Source organism: Lissotriton helveticus, chromosome 11 (assembly GCF_964261635.1).
Source record: "Lissotriton helveticus chromosome 11, aLisHel1.1, whole genome shotgun sequence".
In the NCBI taxonomy this organism is placed as follows: domain Eukaryota; kingdom Metazoa; phylum Chordata; class Amphibia; order Caudata; family Salamandridae; genus Lissotriton; species Lissotriton helveticus.
This window is the reverse complement of record NC_136072.1, coordinates 177136179-177152429: the sequence shown is the minus strand read 5'-3', so window position 1 is coordinate 177152429 and position 16251 is coordinate 177136179.

Sequence of the window (16251 nt, the reverse complement as noted above, 5' to 3'; positions counted from 1 at the left end):
TCAGTTCACATTTGTAGGTGGATCATCAGTTTTAGAGCTAAAATTAGCATGTTTAATGTGATTTTCATGCTTCCAGGGGCCCAGGAAGTGAGTTTTAAAACCATTTGGGGGCATTTAATGTTCATGCAAAAACAGCTGATTTTTGACAAAAGAGATTACATCCCCCCATTACGTCATGCTTCAGAAAGGTGAAAAATGGTCCGTTTTCAAATGTTTTATTTTTGAACGTCAGTTTACATTTGTAGGTAGATCATCAGTTTTAGAGCTAAAACTAGCATGTTTAAAGTGATTTTCATGCTTCCAGGGGGCCCTAAACACAACATTTGTGGAATGGTTAAATGTGCATGAAAATGGCCAATTGCCAATTTACTCACTCTGGGGTCTCAGAAAGTGTTTCTTCACCCCGGGAAGTGAATTAAGTACCATTTGGAGGCATTTAATGTTCAAATAAAAACGGCTGATTTTTGACAAAAGAGATAACACCCCCATTACGTCATGCTTCAGAAAGGTGAAAAATGGTCCGTTTTCAAATGTTTTATTTTTGAACATCAGTTCACATTTGTAGGTGGATCATCAGTTTTAGAGCTAAAATTAGCATGTTTAAAGTGATTTTCATGCATCCAGGGTCCCGGGAAGTGAATTAAAAACCATTTGGGGGCATTTAATGTTCATGCAAAAACAGCTGATTTTTGACAAAAGAGATAACACCCCCCCATTACGTCATGCTTCAGAAAGGTGAAAAATGGTTCGTTTTCAAATGTTTTATTTTTGAACTTCAATTCACATTTGTAGGTGGATCATCAGTTTTAGAGCTAAAATTAGCATGTTTAAAGTGATTTTCATGCTTCCAGGGCCCGGGAAGTGAATTAAAAACCATTTGGAGGCATTTAATGTTCATGCAAAAACAGCTGATTTTTGACAAAAGAGATAACACCCCCCATTACGTCATGCTTCAGAAAGGTGAAAAATGGTCCGTTTTCAAATGTTTTATTTTTGAACGTCAGTTTACATTTGTAGGTAGATCATCAGTTTTAGAGCTAAAGCTAGCATGTTTAAAGTGATTTTCATGCTTCCAGGGGGCCCTAAACACAACATTTGTGGAATGGTTAAAAGTGCATGAAAATGGCCAATTTACTCACTCTGGGGTCTCAGAAAGTGTTTCTTCACCCCGGGAAGTGAATTAAGTACCATTTGGAGGCATTTAATGTTCAAACAAAAACGGCTGATTTTTGACAAAAGAAATAACACCCCCCCATTACGTCATGCTTCAGAAAGGTGAAAAATGGTCCGTTTTCAAATGTTTTATTTTTGAACGTCAGTTCATATTTGTAGGTAGATCATCAGTTTTAGAGCTAAAATTAGCATGTTTAAAGTGATTTTCATGCTTCCAGGGACCCGGGAAGTGAATTAAAAACTATTTGGAGGCATTTAATGTTCATGCAAAAAGAGCAGATTTTTGACAAAAGAGATAACACCCCCCATTACGTCATGCTTCAGAAAGGTGAAAAATGGTCCGTTTTCAAATGTTTTATTTTTGAACGTCAGTTCATATTTGTAGGTAGATCATCAGTTTTAGAGCTAAAATTTGCATGTTTAAAGTGATTTTCATGCTTCCTGGGACCCGGGAAGTGAATTAAAAACTATTTGGGGGCATTTAATGTTCATGCAAAAACAGCGGATTTTTGACAAAAGAGATAACACCCCCCATTACGTCATGCTTCAGAAAGGTGAAAAATGGTCCGTTTTCAAATGTTTTATTTTTGAACGTCAGTTTACATTTGTAGGTAGATCATCAGTTTTAGAGCTAAAGCTAGCATGTTTAAAGTGATTTTCATGCTTCCAGAGGCCCGGGAAGTGAATTAAAAACCATTTGGAGGCATTTAATGTTCATGCAAAAACAGCTGATTTTTGACAAAAGAGAAAACACCCCCTCATTACGTCATGCTTCAGAAAGGTGAAAAATGGTCCGTTTTCAAATGTTTTATTTTTGAACGTCAGTTCACATTTGTAGGTGGATCATCAGTTTTAGAGCTAAAATTAGCATGTTTAAAGTGATTTTCATGCTTCCAGGGGCCCTAAACACAACATTTGTGGAATGGTTAAAAGTGCATGAAAATGGCCAATTTACTCACTCTGGGGTCTCAAAAAGTGTTTCTTCACCCAGGGAAGTGAATTAAATACCATTTGGAAGCATTTAATGTTCAAGCAAAAACGGCTGATTTTTGACAAAAGAGATAACACCCCCCCATTACGTCATGCTTCAGAAAGGTGAAAAATGGTCCGTTTTCAAATGTTTTATTTTTGAACGTCAGTTCACATTTGTAGGTGGATCATCAGTTTTAGAGCTAAAATTAGCATGTTTAAAGTGATTTTCATGCATCCAGGGACCCGGGAAGTGAATTAAAAACCATTTGGGGGCATTTAATGTTCATGCAAAAACAGCTGATTTTTGACAAAAGACATAACACCCCCCATTACGTCATGCTTCAGAAAGGTGAAAAATGGTCAGTTTTCAAATGTTTTATTTTTGAACGTCAGTTTACATTTCTAGGTAGATCATCAGTTTTAGAGCTAAAATTAGCATGTTTAAAGTGATTTTCATGCTTCCAGGGACCCGGGAAGTGAATTAAAAACCATTTGGGGGCATTTAATGTTCATGCAAAAACAGCTGATTTTTGACAAAAGAGATAACACCCCCCCATTACGTCATGCTTCAGAAAGGTGAAAAATGGTCCGTTTTCAAATGTTTTATTTTTGAACGTCAGTTCACATTTGTAGGTGGATCATCAGTTTTAGAGCTAAAATGTGCATGTTTAAAGTGATTTTCATGCTTCCAGGGGGCCCTAAACACAACATTTGTGGAATGGTTAAAAGTGCATGAAAATGGCCAATTTACTCACTCTGGGGTCTCAGAAAGTGTTTCTTCACCCCGGGAAGTGAATTAGGTACCATTTGGAGGCATTTAATGTTCAAACAAAAACAGCTGATTTTTGACAAAAGAGATAACAACCCCCATTACGTCATGCTTCAGAAAGGTGAAAAATGGTCCGTTTTCAAATGTTTTATTTTTGAACGTCAGTTCACATTTGTAGGTGGATCATCAGTTTTAGAGCTAAAATTAGCATGTTTAAAGGGATTTTCATGCATCCAGGGTCCCGGGAAGTGAATTAAAAACCATTTGGGGGCATTTAATGTTCATGCAAAAACAGCTGATTTTTGACAAAAGAGATAACACCCCCCCATTACGTCATGCTTCAGAAAGGTGAAAAATGGTCCGTTTTCAAATGTTTTATTTTTGAACTTCAATTCACATTTGTAGGTGGATCATCAGTTTTAGAGCTAAAATTAGCATGTTTAAAGTGATTTTCATGCTTCCAGGGACCCGGGAAGTGAATTAAAAACCATTTGGGGGCATTTAATGTTCCTGCAAAAACAGCTGATTTTTGACAAAAGAGATAACACCCCCCCATTACGTCATGCTTCAGAAAGGTGAAAAATGGTCCGTTTTCAAATGTTTTATTTTTGAACTTCAGTTCATATTTGTAGGTGGATCATCAGTTTTAGAGCTAAAATTAGCATGTTTAAAGTGATTTTCATGCTTCCGGGGGCCCTAAACACAACATTTGTGGAATGGTTAAAAGTGCATGAAAATGGCCAATTTACTCACTCTGGGGTCTCAGAAAGTGTTTCTTCACCCCGGGAAGTGAATTAAGTACCATTTGGAGGCATTTAATGTTCAAACAAAAACGGCTGATTTTTGACAAAAGAGATAACACCCCCCATTACGTCATGCTTCAGAAAGGTGAAAAATGGTCCGTTTTCAAATGTTTTATTTTTGAACATCAGTTCACATTTGTAGGTGGATCATCAGTTTTAGAGCTAAAATTAGCATGTTTAATGAGATTTTCATGCTTCCAGGGGCCCGGGAAGTGAATTAAAAACCATTTGGAGGCATTTAATGTTCATGCAAAAACAGCTGATTTTTGACAAAAGAGATAACACCCCCCCATTACATCATGCTTCAGAAAGGTGAAAAATGGTCCGTTTTCAAATGTTTTATTTTTGAACTTCAATTCACATTTGTAGGTGGATCATCTGTTTTAGAGCTAAAATTAGCATGTTTAAAGTGATTTTCATGCTTCCAGGGCCCGGGAAGTGAGTTAAAAACCATTTGGAGGCATTTAATGTTCATGCAAAAACAGCTGATTTTTGGCAAAAGAGATAACACCCCCCATTACGTCATGCTTCAGAAAGGTGAAAAATGGTCCGTTTTCAAATGTTTTATTTTTGAACGTCAGTTTACATTTGTAGGTAGATCATCAGTTTTAGAGCTAAAGCTAGCATGTTTAAAGTGATTTTCATGCTTCCAGGGGGCCCTAAACACAACATTTGTGGAATGGTTAAAAGTGCATGAAAATGGCCAATTTACTCACTCTGGGGTCTCAGAAAGTGTTTCTTCACCCCGGGAAGTGAATTAAGTACCATTTGGAGGCATTTAATGTTCAAACAAAAACGGCTGATTTTTGACAAAAGAAATAACACCCCCCCATTACGTCATGCTTCAGAAAGGTGAAAAATGGTCCGTTTTCAAATGTTTTATTTTTGAACGTCAGTTCACATTTGTAGGTGGATCATCAGTTTTAGAGCTAAAATTAGCATGTTTAATGTGATTTTCATGCTTCCAGGGGCCCGGGAAGTGAATTAAAAACCATTTGGAGGCATTTAATGTTCATGCAAAAACAGCTGATTTTTGACAAAAGAGATTACACCCCCCATTACGTCATGCTTCAGAAAGGTGAAAAATGGTCCGTTTTCAAATGTTTTATTTTTGAACGTCAGTTCATATTTGTAGGTAGATCATCAGTTTTAGAGCTAAAATTAGCATGTTTAAAGTGATTTTCATGCTTCCAGGGACCCGGGAAGTGAATTAAAAACTATTTGGGGGCATTTAATGTTCATGCAAAAACAGCGGATTTTTGACAAAAGAGATAACACCCCCCATTACGTCATGCTTCAGAAAGGTGAAAAATGGTCCGTTTTCAAATGTTTTATTTTTGAACGTCAGTTTACATTTGTAGGTAGATCATCAGTTTTAGAGCTAAAGCTAGCATGTTTAAAGTGATTTTCATGCTTCCAGAGGCCTGGGAAGTGAATTAAAAACCATTTGGAGGCATTTAATGTTCATGCAAAAACAGCTGATTTTTGACAAAAGAGATAACACCCCCTCATTACGTCATGCTTCAGAAAGGTGAAAAATGGTCCGTTTTCAAATGTTTTATTTTTGAACGTCAGTTCACATTTGTAGGTGGATCATCAGTTTTAGAGCTAAAATTAGCATGTTTAAAGTGATTTTCATGCTTCCAGGGGCCCTAAACACAACATTTGTGGAATGGTTAAAAGTGCATGAAAATGGCCAATTTACTCACTCTGGGGTCTCAAAAAGTGTTTCTTCACCCAGGGAAGTGAATTAAATACCATTTGGAAGCATTTAATGTTCAAGCAAAAACTGCTGATTTTTGACAAAAGAGATAACACCCCCCCATTACGTCATGCTTCAGAAAGGTGAAAAATGGTCCGTTTTCAAATGTTTTATTTTTGAACGTCAGTTCACATTTGTAGGTGGATCATCAGTTTTAGAGCTAAAATTAGCATGTTTAAAGTGATTTTCATGCATCCAGGGACCCGGGAAGTGAATTAAAAACCATTTGTGGGCATTTAATGTTCATGCAAAAACAGCTGATTTTTTACAAAAGACATAACACCCCCCATTACGTCATGCTTCAGAAAGGTGAAAAATGGTCCGTTTTCAAATGTTTTATTTTTGAACGTCAGTTTGCATTTGTAGGTAGATCATCAGTTTTAGAGCTAAAATTAGCATGTTTAAAGTGATTTTCATGCTTCCAGGGACCCGGGAAGTGAATTAAAAACCATTTGGGGGCATTTAATGTTCATGCAAAAACAGCTGATTTTTGACAAAAGAGATAACACCCCCCCATTACGTCATGCTTCAGAAAGGTGAAAAATGGTCCGTTTTCAAATGTTTTATTTTTGAAAGTCAGTTCACATTTGTAGGTGGATCATCAGTTTTAGAGCTAAAATGTGCATGTTTATAGTGATTTTCATGCTTCCAGGGGGCCCTAAACACAACATTTGTGGAATGGTTAAAAGTGCATGAAAATGGCCAATTTACTCACTCTGGGGTCTCAGAAAGTGTTTCTTCACCCCGGGAAGTGAATTAAGTACCATTTGGAGGCATTTAATGTTCAAACAAAAACGGCTGATTTATGACAAAAGAGATAACACCCCCCCATTACGTCATGCTTCAGAAAGGTGAAAAATGGTCCGTTTTCAAACATTTTATTTTTGAACGTCAGTTCACATTTGTAGGTGGATCATCAGTTTTAGAGCTAAAATTAGCATGTTTAATGTGATTTTCATGCTTCCAGGGGCCCGGGAAGTGAGTTAAAAACCATTTGGGGGCATTTAATGTTCATGCAAAAACAGCTGATTTTTGACAAAAGAGATTACACCCCCCCCATTACGTCATGCTTCAGAAAGGTGAAAAATGGTCCGTTTTCAAATGTTTTATTTTTGAACGTCAGTTTACATTTGTAGGTAGATCATCAGTTTTAGAGCTAAAACTAGCATGTTTAAAGTGATTTTCATGCTTCCAGGGGGCCCTAAACACAACATTTGTGGAATGGTTAAATGTGCATGAAAATGGCCAATTGCCAATTTACTCACTCTGGGGTCTCAGAAAGTGTTTCTTCACCCCGGGATGTGAATTAAGTACCATTTGGAGGCATTTAATGTTCAAATAAAAACGGCTGATTTTTGACAAAAGAGATAACACCCCCATTACGTCATGCTTCAGAAAGGTGAAAAATGGTCCGTTTTCAAATGTTTTATTTTTGAACATCAGTTCACATTTGTAGGTGGATCATCAGTTTTAGAGCTAAAATTAGCATGTTTAAAGTGATTTTCATGCATCCAGGGTCCCGGGAAGTGAATTAAAAACCATTTGGGGGCATTTAATGTTCATGCAAAAACAGCTGATTTTTGACAAAAGAGATAACACCCCCCCATTACGTCATGCTTCAGAAAGGTGAAAAATGGTCCGTTTTCAAATGTTTTATTTTTGAACTTCAATTCACATTTGTAGGTGGATCATCAGTTTTAGAGCTAAAATTAGCATGTTTAAAGTGATTTTCATGCTTCCAGGGCCCGGGAAGTGAATTAAAAACCATTTGGAGGCATTTAATGTTCATGCAAAAACAGCTGATTTTTGACAAAAGAGATAACACCCCCCATTACGTCATGCTTCAGAAAGGTGAAAAATGGTCCGTTTTCAAATGTTTTATTTTTGAACGTCAGTTTACATTTGTAGGTAGATCATCAGTTTTAGAGCTAAAGATAGCATGTTTAAAGTGATTTTCATGCTTCCAGGGGGCCCTAAACACAACATTTGTGGAATGGTTAAAAGTGCATGAAAATGGCCAATTTACTCACTCTGGGGTCTCAGAAAGTGTTTCTTCACCCCGGGAAGTGAATTAAGTACCATTTGGAGGCATTTAATGTTCAAACAAAAACGGCTGATTTTTGACAAAAGAAATAACACCCCCCCATTACGTCATGCTTCAGAAAGGTGAAAAATGGTCCGTTTTCAAATGTTTTATTTTTGAACGTCAGTTCATATTTGTAGGTAGATCATCAGTTTTAGAGCTAAAATTAGCATGTTGAAAGTGATTTTCATGCTTCCAGGGACCCGGGAAGTGAATTAAAAACTATTTGGAGGCATTTAATGTTCATGCAAAAACTGCAGATTTTTGACAAAAGAGATAACACCCCCCATTACGTCATGCTTCAGAAAGGTGAAAAATGGTCCGTTTTCAAATGTTTTATTTTTGAACGTCAGTTCATATTTGTAGGTAGATCATCAGTTTTAGAGCTAAAATTAGCATGTATAAAGTGATTTTCATGCTTCCAGGGACCCGGGAAGTGAATTAAAAACTATTTGGGGGCATTTAATGTTCATGCAAAAACAGCGGATTTTTGACAAAAGAGATAACACCCCCCATTACGTCATGCTTCAGAAAGGTGAAAAATGGTCAGTTTTCAAATGTTTTATTTTTGAACGTCAGTTTACATTTGTAGGTAGATCATCAGTTTTAGAGCTAAAGCTAGCATGTTTAAAGTGATTTTCATGCTTCCAGAGGCCCGGGAAGTGAATTAAAAACCATTTGGAGGCATTTAATGTTCATGCAAAAACAGCTGATTTTTGACAAAAGAGAAAACACCCCCTCATTACGTCATGCTTCAGAAAGGTGAAAAATGGTCCGTTTTCAAATGTTTTATTTTTGAACGTCAGTTCACATTTGTAGGTGGATCATCAGTTTTAGAGCTAAAATTAGCATGTTTAAAGTGATTTTCATGCTTCCAGGGGCCCTAAACACAACATTTGTGGAATGGTTAAAAGTGCATGAAAATGGCCAATTTACTCACTCTGGGGTCTCAAAAAGTGTTTCTTCACCCAGGGAAGTGAATTAAATACCATTTGGAAGCATTTAATGTTCAAGCAAAAACGGCTGATTTTTGACAAAAGAGATAACACCCCCCCATTACGTCATGCTTCAGAAAGGTGAAAAATGGTCCGTTTTCAAATGTTTTATTTTTGAACGTCAGTTTACATTTGTAGGTAGATCATCAGTTTTAGAGCTAAAATTAGCATGTTTAAAGTGATTTTCATGCATCCAGGGTCCCGGGAAGTGAATTAAAAACCATTTGGGGGCATTTAATGTTCATGCAAAAACAGCTGATTTTTGACAAAAGAGATAACACCCCCCATTACGTCATGCTTCAGAAAGGTGAAAAATGGTCCGTTTTCAAATGTTTTATTTTTGAACGTCAGTTTACATTTCTAGGTAGATCATCAGTTTTAGAGCTAAAATTAGCATGTTTAAAGTGATTTTCATGCTTCCAGGGACCCGGGAAGTGAATTAAAAACCATTTGGGGGCATTTAATGTTCATGCAAAAACAGCTGATTTTTGACAAAAGAGATAACACCCCCCCATTACGTCATGCTTCAGAAAGGTGAAAAATGGTCCATTTTCAAATGTTTTATTTTTGAACGTCAGTTCACATTTGTAGGTGGATCATCAGTTTTAGAGCTAAAATGTGCATGTTTAAAGTGATTTTCATGCTTCCAGGGGGCCCTAAACACAACATTTGTGGAATGGTTAAAAGTGCATGAAAATGGCCAATTTACTCACTCTGGGGTCTCAGAAAGTGTTTCTTCACCTCGGGAAGTGAATTAAGTACCATTTGGAGGCATTTAATGTTCAAACAAAAACGGCTGATTTTTGACAAAAGAGATAACACCCCCCATTACGTCATGCTTCAGAAAGGTGAAAAATGGTCCGTTTTCAAATGTTTTATTTTTGAACGTCAGTTCACATTTGTAGGTGGATCATCAGTTTTAGAGCTAAAATTAGCATGTTTAAAGTGATTTTCATGCATCCAGGGTCCCGGGAAGTGAATTAAAAACCATTTGGGGGCATTTAATGTTCATGCAAAAACAGCTGATTTTTGACAAAAGAGATAACACCCCCCCATTACGTCATGCTTCAGAAAGGTGAAAAATGGTCCGTTTTCAAATGTTTTATTTTTGAACTTCAATTCACATTTGTAGGTGGATCATCAGTTTTAGAGCTAAAATTAGCATGTTTAAAGTGATTTTCATGCTTCCAGGGCCCGGGAAGTGAATTAAAAACCATTTGGAGGCATTTAATGTTCATGCAAAAACAGCTGATTTTTGACAAAAGAGATAACACCCCCCATTACGTCATGCTCCAGAAAGGTGAAAAAAGGTCAGTTTTCAAATGTTTTATTTCTGAACGTCAGTTTACATTTGTAGGTAGATCATCAGTTTTAGAGCTAAAGCTCGCATGTTTAAAGTGATTTTCATGCTTCCAGGGGGCCCTAAACACAACATTTGTGGAATGGTTAAAAGTGCATGAAAATGGCCAATTTACTCACTCTGGGGTCTCAGAAAGTGTTTCTTCACCCCTGGAAGTGAATTAAGTACCATTTGGAGGCATTTAATGTTCAAACAAAAACGGCTGATTTTTGACAAAAGAAATAACACCCCCTCATTACGTCATGCTTCAGAAAGGTGAAAAATGGTCCGTTTTCAAATGTTTTATTTTTGAACGTCAGTTCACATTTGTAGGTGGATCATCAGTTTTAGAGCTAAAATTAGCATGTTTAATGTGATTTTCATGCTTCCAGGGGCCCGGGAAGTGAATTAAAAACCATTTGGAGGCATTTAATGTTCATGCAAAAACAGCTGATTTTTGACAAAAGAGATAACACCCCCCATTACGTCATGCTTCAGAAAGGTGAAAAATGGTCTGTTTTCAAATGTTTTATTTTTGAACGTCAGTTCACATTTGTAGGTAGATCATCAGTTTTAGAGCTAAAATTAGCATGTTTAAAGTGATTTTCATGCTTCCAGGGACCCGGGAAGTGAATTAAAAACCATTTGGGGGCATTTAATGTTCCTGCAAAAACAGCTGATTTTTGACAAAAGAGATAACACCCCCCCATTACGTCATGCTTCAGAAAGGTGAAAAATGGTCCGTTTTCAAATGTTTTATTTTTGAACTTCAGTTCATATTTGTAGGTGGATCATCAGTTTTAGAGCTAAAATTAGCATGTTTAAAGTGATTTTCATGCTTCCAGGGGCCCTAAACACAACATTTGTGGAATGGTTAAAAGTGCATGAAAATGGCCAATTTACTCACTCTGGGGTCTCAAAAAGTGTTTCTTCACCCAGGGAAGTGAATTAAATACCATTTGGAAGCATTTAATGTTCAAGCAAAAACGGCTGATTTTTGACAAAAGAGATAACACCCCCCCATTACGTCATGCTTCAGAAAGGTGAAAAATGGTCAGTTTTCAAATGTTTTATTTTTGAACGTCAGTTCACATTTGTAGGTGGATCATCAGTTTTAGAGCTAAAATTAGCATGTTTAAAGTGATTTTCATGCATCCAGGGACCCGGGAAGTGAATTAAAAACAATTTGGGGGCATTTAATGTTCATGCAAAAACAGCTGATTTTTGACAAAAGACATAACACCCCCCATCACGTCATGCTTAAGAAAGGTGAAAAATGGTCCGTTTTCAAATGTTTTATTTTTGAACGTCAGTTTGCATTTGTAGGTAGATCATCAGTTTTAGAGCTAAAATTAGCATGTTTAAAGTGCTTTTCATGCTTCCAGGGACCCGGGAAGTGAATTAAAAACCATTTGGGGGCATTTAATGTTCATGCAAAAACAGCTGATTTTTGACAAAAGAGATAACACCCCCCCATTACGTCATGCTTCAGAAAGGTGAAAAATGGTCCGTTTTCAAATGTTTTATTTTTGAAAGTCAGTTCACATTTGTAGGTGGATCATCAGTTTTAGAGCTAAAATGTGCATGTTTAAAGTGATTTTCATGCTTCCAGGGGGCCCTAAACACAACATTTGTGGAATGGTTAAAAGTGCATGAAAATGGCCAATTTACTCACTCTGGGGTCTCAGAAAGTGTTTCTTCACCCCGGGAAGTGAATTAAGTACCATTTGGAGGCATTTAATGTTCAAACAAAAACGGCTGATTTATGACAAAAGAGATAACACCCCCCCATTACGTCATGCTTCAGAAAGGTGAAAAATGGTCCGTTTTCAAACATTTTATTTTTGAACGTCAGTTCACATTTGTAGGTGGATCATCAGTTTTAGAGCTAAAATTAGCATGTTTAATGTGATTTTCATGCTTCCAGGGGCCCGGGAAGTGAGTTAAAAACCATTTGGGGGCATTTAATGTTCATGCAAAAACAGCAGATTTTTGACAAAAGAGATTACACCCCCCCATTACGTCATGCTTCAGAAAGGTGAAAAATGGTCCGTTTTCAAATGTTTTATTTTTGAACGTCAGTTTACATTTGTAGGTAGATCATCAGTTTTAGAGCTAAAACTAGCATGTTTAAAGTGATTTTCATGCTTCCAGGGGGCCCTAAACACAACATTTGTGGAATGGTTAAATGTGCATGAAAATGGCCAATTGCCAATTTACTCACTCTGGGGTCTCAGAAAGTGTTTCTTCACCCCGGGAAGTGAATTAAGTACCATTTGGAGGCATTTAATGTTCAAATAAAAACGGCTGATTTTTGACAAAAGAGATAACACCCCCCATTACGTCATGCTCCAGAAAGGTGAAAAAAGGTCAGTTTTCAAATGTTTTATTTCTGAACGTCAGTTTACATTTGTAGGTAGATCATCAGTTTTAGAGCTAAAGCTCGCATGTTTAAAGTGATTTTCATGCTTCCAGGGGGCCCTAAACACAACATTTGTGGAATGGTTAAAAGTGCATGAAAATGGCCAATTTACTCACTCTGGGGTCTCAGAAAGTGTTTCTTCACCCCTGGAAGTGAATTAAGTACCATTTGGAGGCATTTAATGTTCAAACAAAAACGGCTGATTTTTGACAAAAGAAATAACACCCCCTCATTACGTCATGCTTCAGAAAGGTGAAAAATGGTCCGTTTTCAAATGTTTTATTTTTGAACGTCAGTTCACATTTGTAGGTGGATCATCAGTTTTAGAGCTAAAATTAGCATGTTTAATGTGATTTTCATGCTTCCAGGGGCCCGGGAAGTGAATTAAAAACCATTTGGAGGCATTTAATGTTCATGCAAAAACAGCTGATTTTTGACAAAAGAGATAACACCCCCCATTACGTCATGCTTCAGAAAGGTGAAAAATGGTCTGTTTTCAAATGTTTTATTTTTGAACGTCAGTTCACATTTGTAGGTAGATCATCAGTTTTAGAGCTAAAATTAGCATGTTTAAAGTGATTTTCATGCTTCCAGGGACCCGGGAAGTGAATTAAAAACCATTTGGGGGCATTTAATGTTCCTGCAAAAACAGCTGATTTTTGACAAAAGAGATAACACCCCCCATTACGTCATGCTTCAGAAAGGTGAAAAATGGTCCGTTTTCAAATGTTTTATTTTTGAACTTCAGTTCATATTTGTAGGTGGATCATCAGTTTTAGAGCTAAAATTAGCATGTTTAAAGTGATTTTCATGCTTCCAGGGGCCCTAAACACAACATTTGTGGAATGGTTAAAAGTGCATGAAAATGGCCAATTTACTCACTCTGGGGTCTCAAAAAGTGTTTCTTCACCCAGGGAAGTGAATTAAATACCATTTGGAAGCATTTAATGTTCAAGCAAAAACGGCTGATTTTTGACAAAAGAGATAACACCCCCCCATTACGTCATGCTTCAGAAAGGTGAAAAATGGTCAGTTTTCAAATGTTTTATTTTTGAACGTCAGTTCACATTTGTAGGTGGATCATCAGTTTTAGAGCTAAAATTAGCATGTTTAAAGTGATTTTCATGCATCCAGGGACCCGGGAAGTGAATTAAAAACAATTTGGGGGCATTTAATGTTCATGCAAAAACAGCTGATTTTTGACAAAAGACATAACACCCCCCATCACGTCATGCTTAAGAAAGGTGAAAAATGGTCCGTTTTCAAATGTTTTATTTTTGAACGTCAGTTTGCATTTGTAGGTAGATCATCAGTTTTAGAGCTAAAATTAGCATGTTTAAAGTGATTTTCATGCTTCCAGGGACCCGGGAAGTGAATTAAAAACCATTTGGGGGCATTTAATGTTCATGCAAAAACAGCTGATTTTTGACAAAAGAGATAACACCCCCCCATTACGTCATGCTTCAGAAAGGTGAAAAATGGTCCGTTTTCAAATGTTTTATTTTTGAAAGTCAGTTCACATTTGTAGGTGGATCATCAGTTTTAGAGCTAAAATGTGCATGTTTAAAGTGATTTTCATGCTTCCAGGGGGCCCTAAACACAACATTTGTGGAATGGTTAAAAGTGCATGAAAATGGCCAATTTACTCACTCTGGGGTCTCAGAAAGTGTTTCTTCACCCCGGGAAGTGAATTAAGTACCATTTGGAGGCATTTAATGTTCAAACAAAAACGGCTGATTTATGACAAAAGAGATAACACCCCCCCATTACGTCATGCTTCAGAAAGGTGAAAAATGGTCCGTTTTCAAACATTTTATTTTTGAACGTCAGTTCACATTTGTAGGTGGATCATCAGTTTTAGAGCTAAAATTAGCATGTTTAATGTGATTTTCATGCTTCCAGGGGCCCGGGAAGTGAGTTAAAAACCATTTGGGGGCATTTAATGTTCATGCAAAAACAGCAGATTTTTGACAAAAGAGATTACACCCCCCCATTACGTCATGCTTCAGAAAGGTGAAAAATGGTCCGTTTTCAAATGTTTTATTTTTGAACGTCAGTTTACATTTGTAGGTAGATCATCAGTTTTAGAGCTAAAACTAGCATGTTTAAAGTGATTTTCATGCTTCCAGGGGGCCCTAAACACAACATTTGTGGAATGGTTAAATGTGCATGAAAATGGCCAATTGCCAATTTACTCACTCTGGGGTCTCAGAAAGTGTTTCTTCACCCCGGGAAGTGAATTAAGTACCATTTGGAGGCATTTAATGTTCAAATAAAAACGGCTGATTTTTGACAAAAGAGATAACACCCCCATTACGTCATGCTTCAGAAAGGTGAAAAATGGTCCGTTTTCAAATGTTTTATTTTTGAACATCAGTTCACATTTGTAGGTGGATCATCAGTTTTAGAGCTAAAATTAGCATGTTTAAAGTGATTTTCATGCATCCAGGGTCCCGGGAAGTGAATTAAAAACCATTTGGGGGCATTTAATGTTCATGCAAAAACAGCTGATTTTTGACAAAAGAGATAACACCCCCCCATTACGTCATGCTTCAGAAAGGTGAAAAATGGTCAGTTTTCAAATGTTTTATTTTTGAACTTCAATTCACATTTGTAGGTGGATCATCAGTTTTAGAGCTAAAATTAGCATGTTTAAAGTGATTTTCATGCTTCCAGGGCCCGGGAAGTGAATTAAAAACCATTTGGAGGCATTTAATGTTCATGCAAAAACAGCTGATTTTTGACAAAAGAGATAACACCCCCCATTACGTCATGCTTCAGAAAGGTGAAAAATGGTCCGTTTTCAAATGTTTTATTTTTGAACGTCAGTTTACATTTGTAGGTAGATCATCAGTTTTAGAGCTAAAGCTAGCATGTTTAAAGTGATTTTCATGCTTCCAGGGGGCCCTAAACACAACATTTGTGGAATGGTTAAAAGTGCATGAAAATGGCCAATTTACTCACTCTGGGGTCTCAGAAAGTGTTTCTTCTCCCCGGGAAGTGAATTAAGTACCATTTGGAGGCATTTAATGTTCAAACAAAAACGGCTGATTTTTGACAAAAGAAATAACACCCCCCATTACGTCATGCTTCAGAAAGGTGAAAAATGGTCCGTTTTCAAATGTTTTATTTTTGAACGTCAGTTCATATTTGTAGGTAGATCATCAGTTTTAGAGCTAAAATTAGCATGTTTAAAGTGATTTTCATGCTTCCAGGGACCCGGGAAGTGAATTAAAAACTATTTGGAGGCATTTAATGTTCATGCAAAAACAGCAGATTTTTGACAAAAGAGATAACACCCCCCATTACGTCATGCTTCAGAAAGGTGAAAAATGGTCCGTTTTCAAATGTTTTATTTTTGAACGTCAGTTCATATTTGTAGGTAGATCATCAGTTTTAGAGCTAAAATTAGCATGTTTAAAGTGATTTTCATGCTTCCAGGGACCCGGGAAGTGAATTAAATACTATTTGGGGACATTTAATGTTCATGCAAAAACAGCGGATTTTTGACAAAAGAGATAACACCCCCCATTACGTCATGCTTCAGAAAGGTGAAAAATGGTCCGTTTTCAAATGTTTTATTTTTGAACGTCAGTTTACATTTGTAGGTAGATCATCAGTTTTAGAGCTAAAGCTAGCATGTTTAAAGTGATTTTCATGCTTCCAGAGGCCCGGGAAGTGAATTAAAAACCATTTGGAGGCATTTAATGTTCATGCAAAAACAGCTGATTTTTGACAAAAGAGAAAACACCCCCTCATTACGTCATGCTTTAGAAAGGTGAAAAATGGTCCGTTTTCAAATGTTTTATTTTTGAACGTCAGTTCACATTTGTAGGTGGATCATCAGTTTTAGAGCTAAAATTAGCATGTTTAAAGTGATTTTCATGCTTCCAGGGGCCCTAAACACAACATTTGTGGAATGGTTAAAAGTGC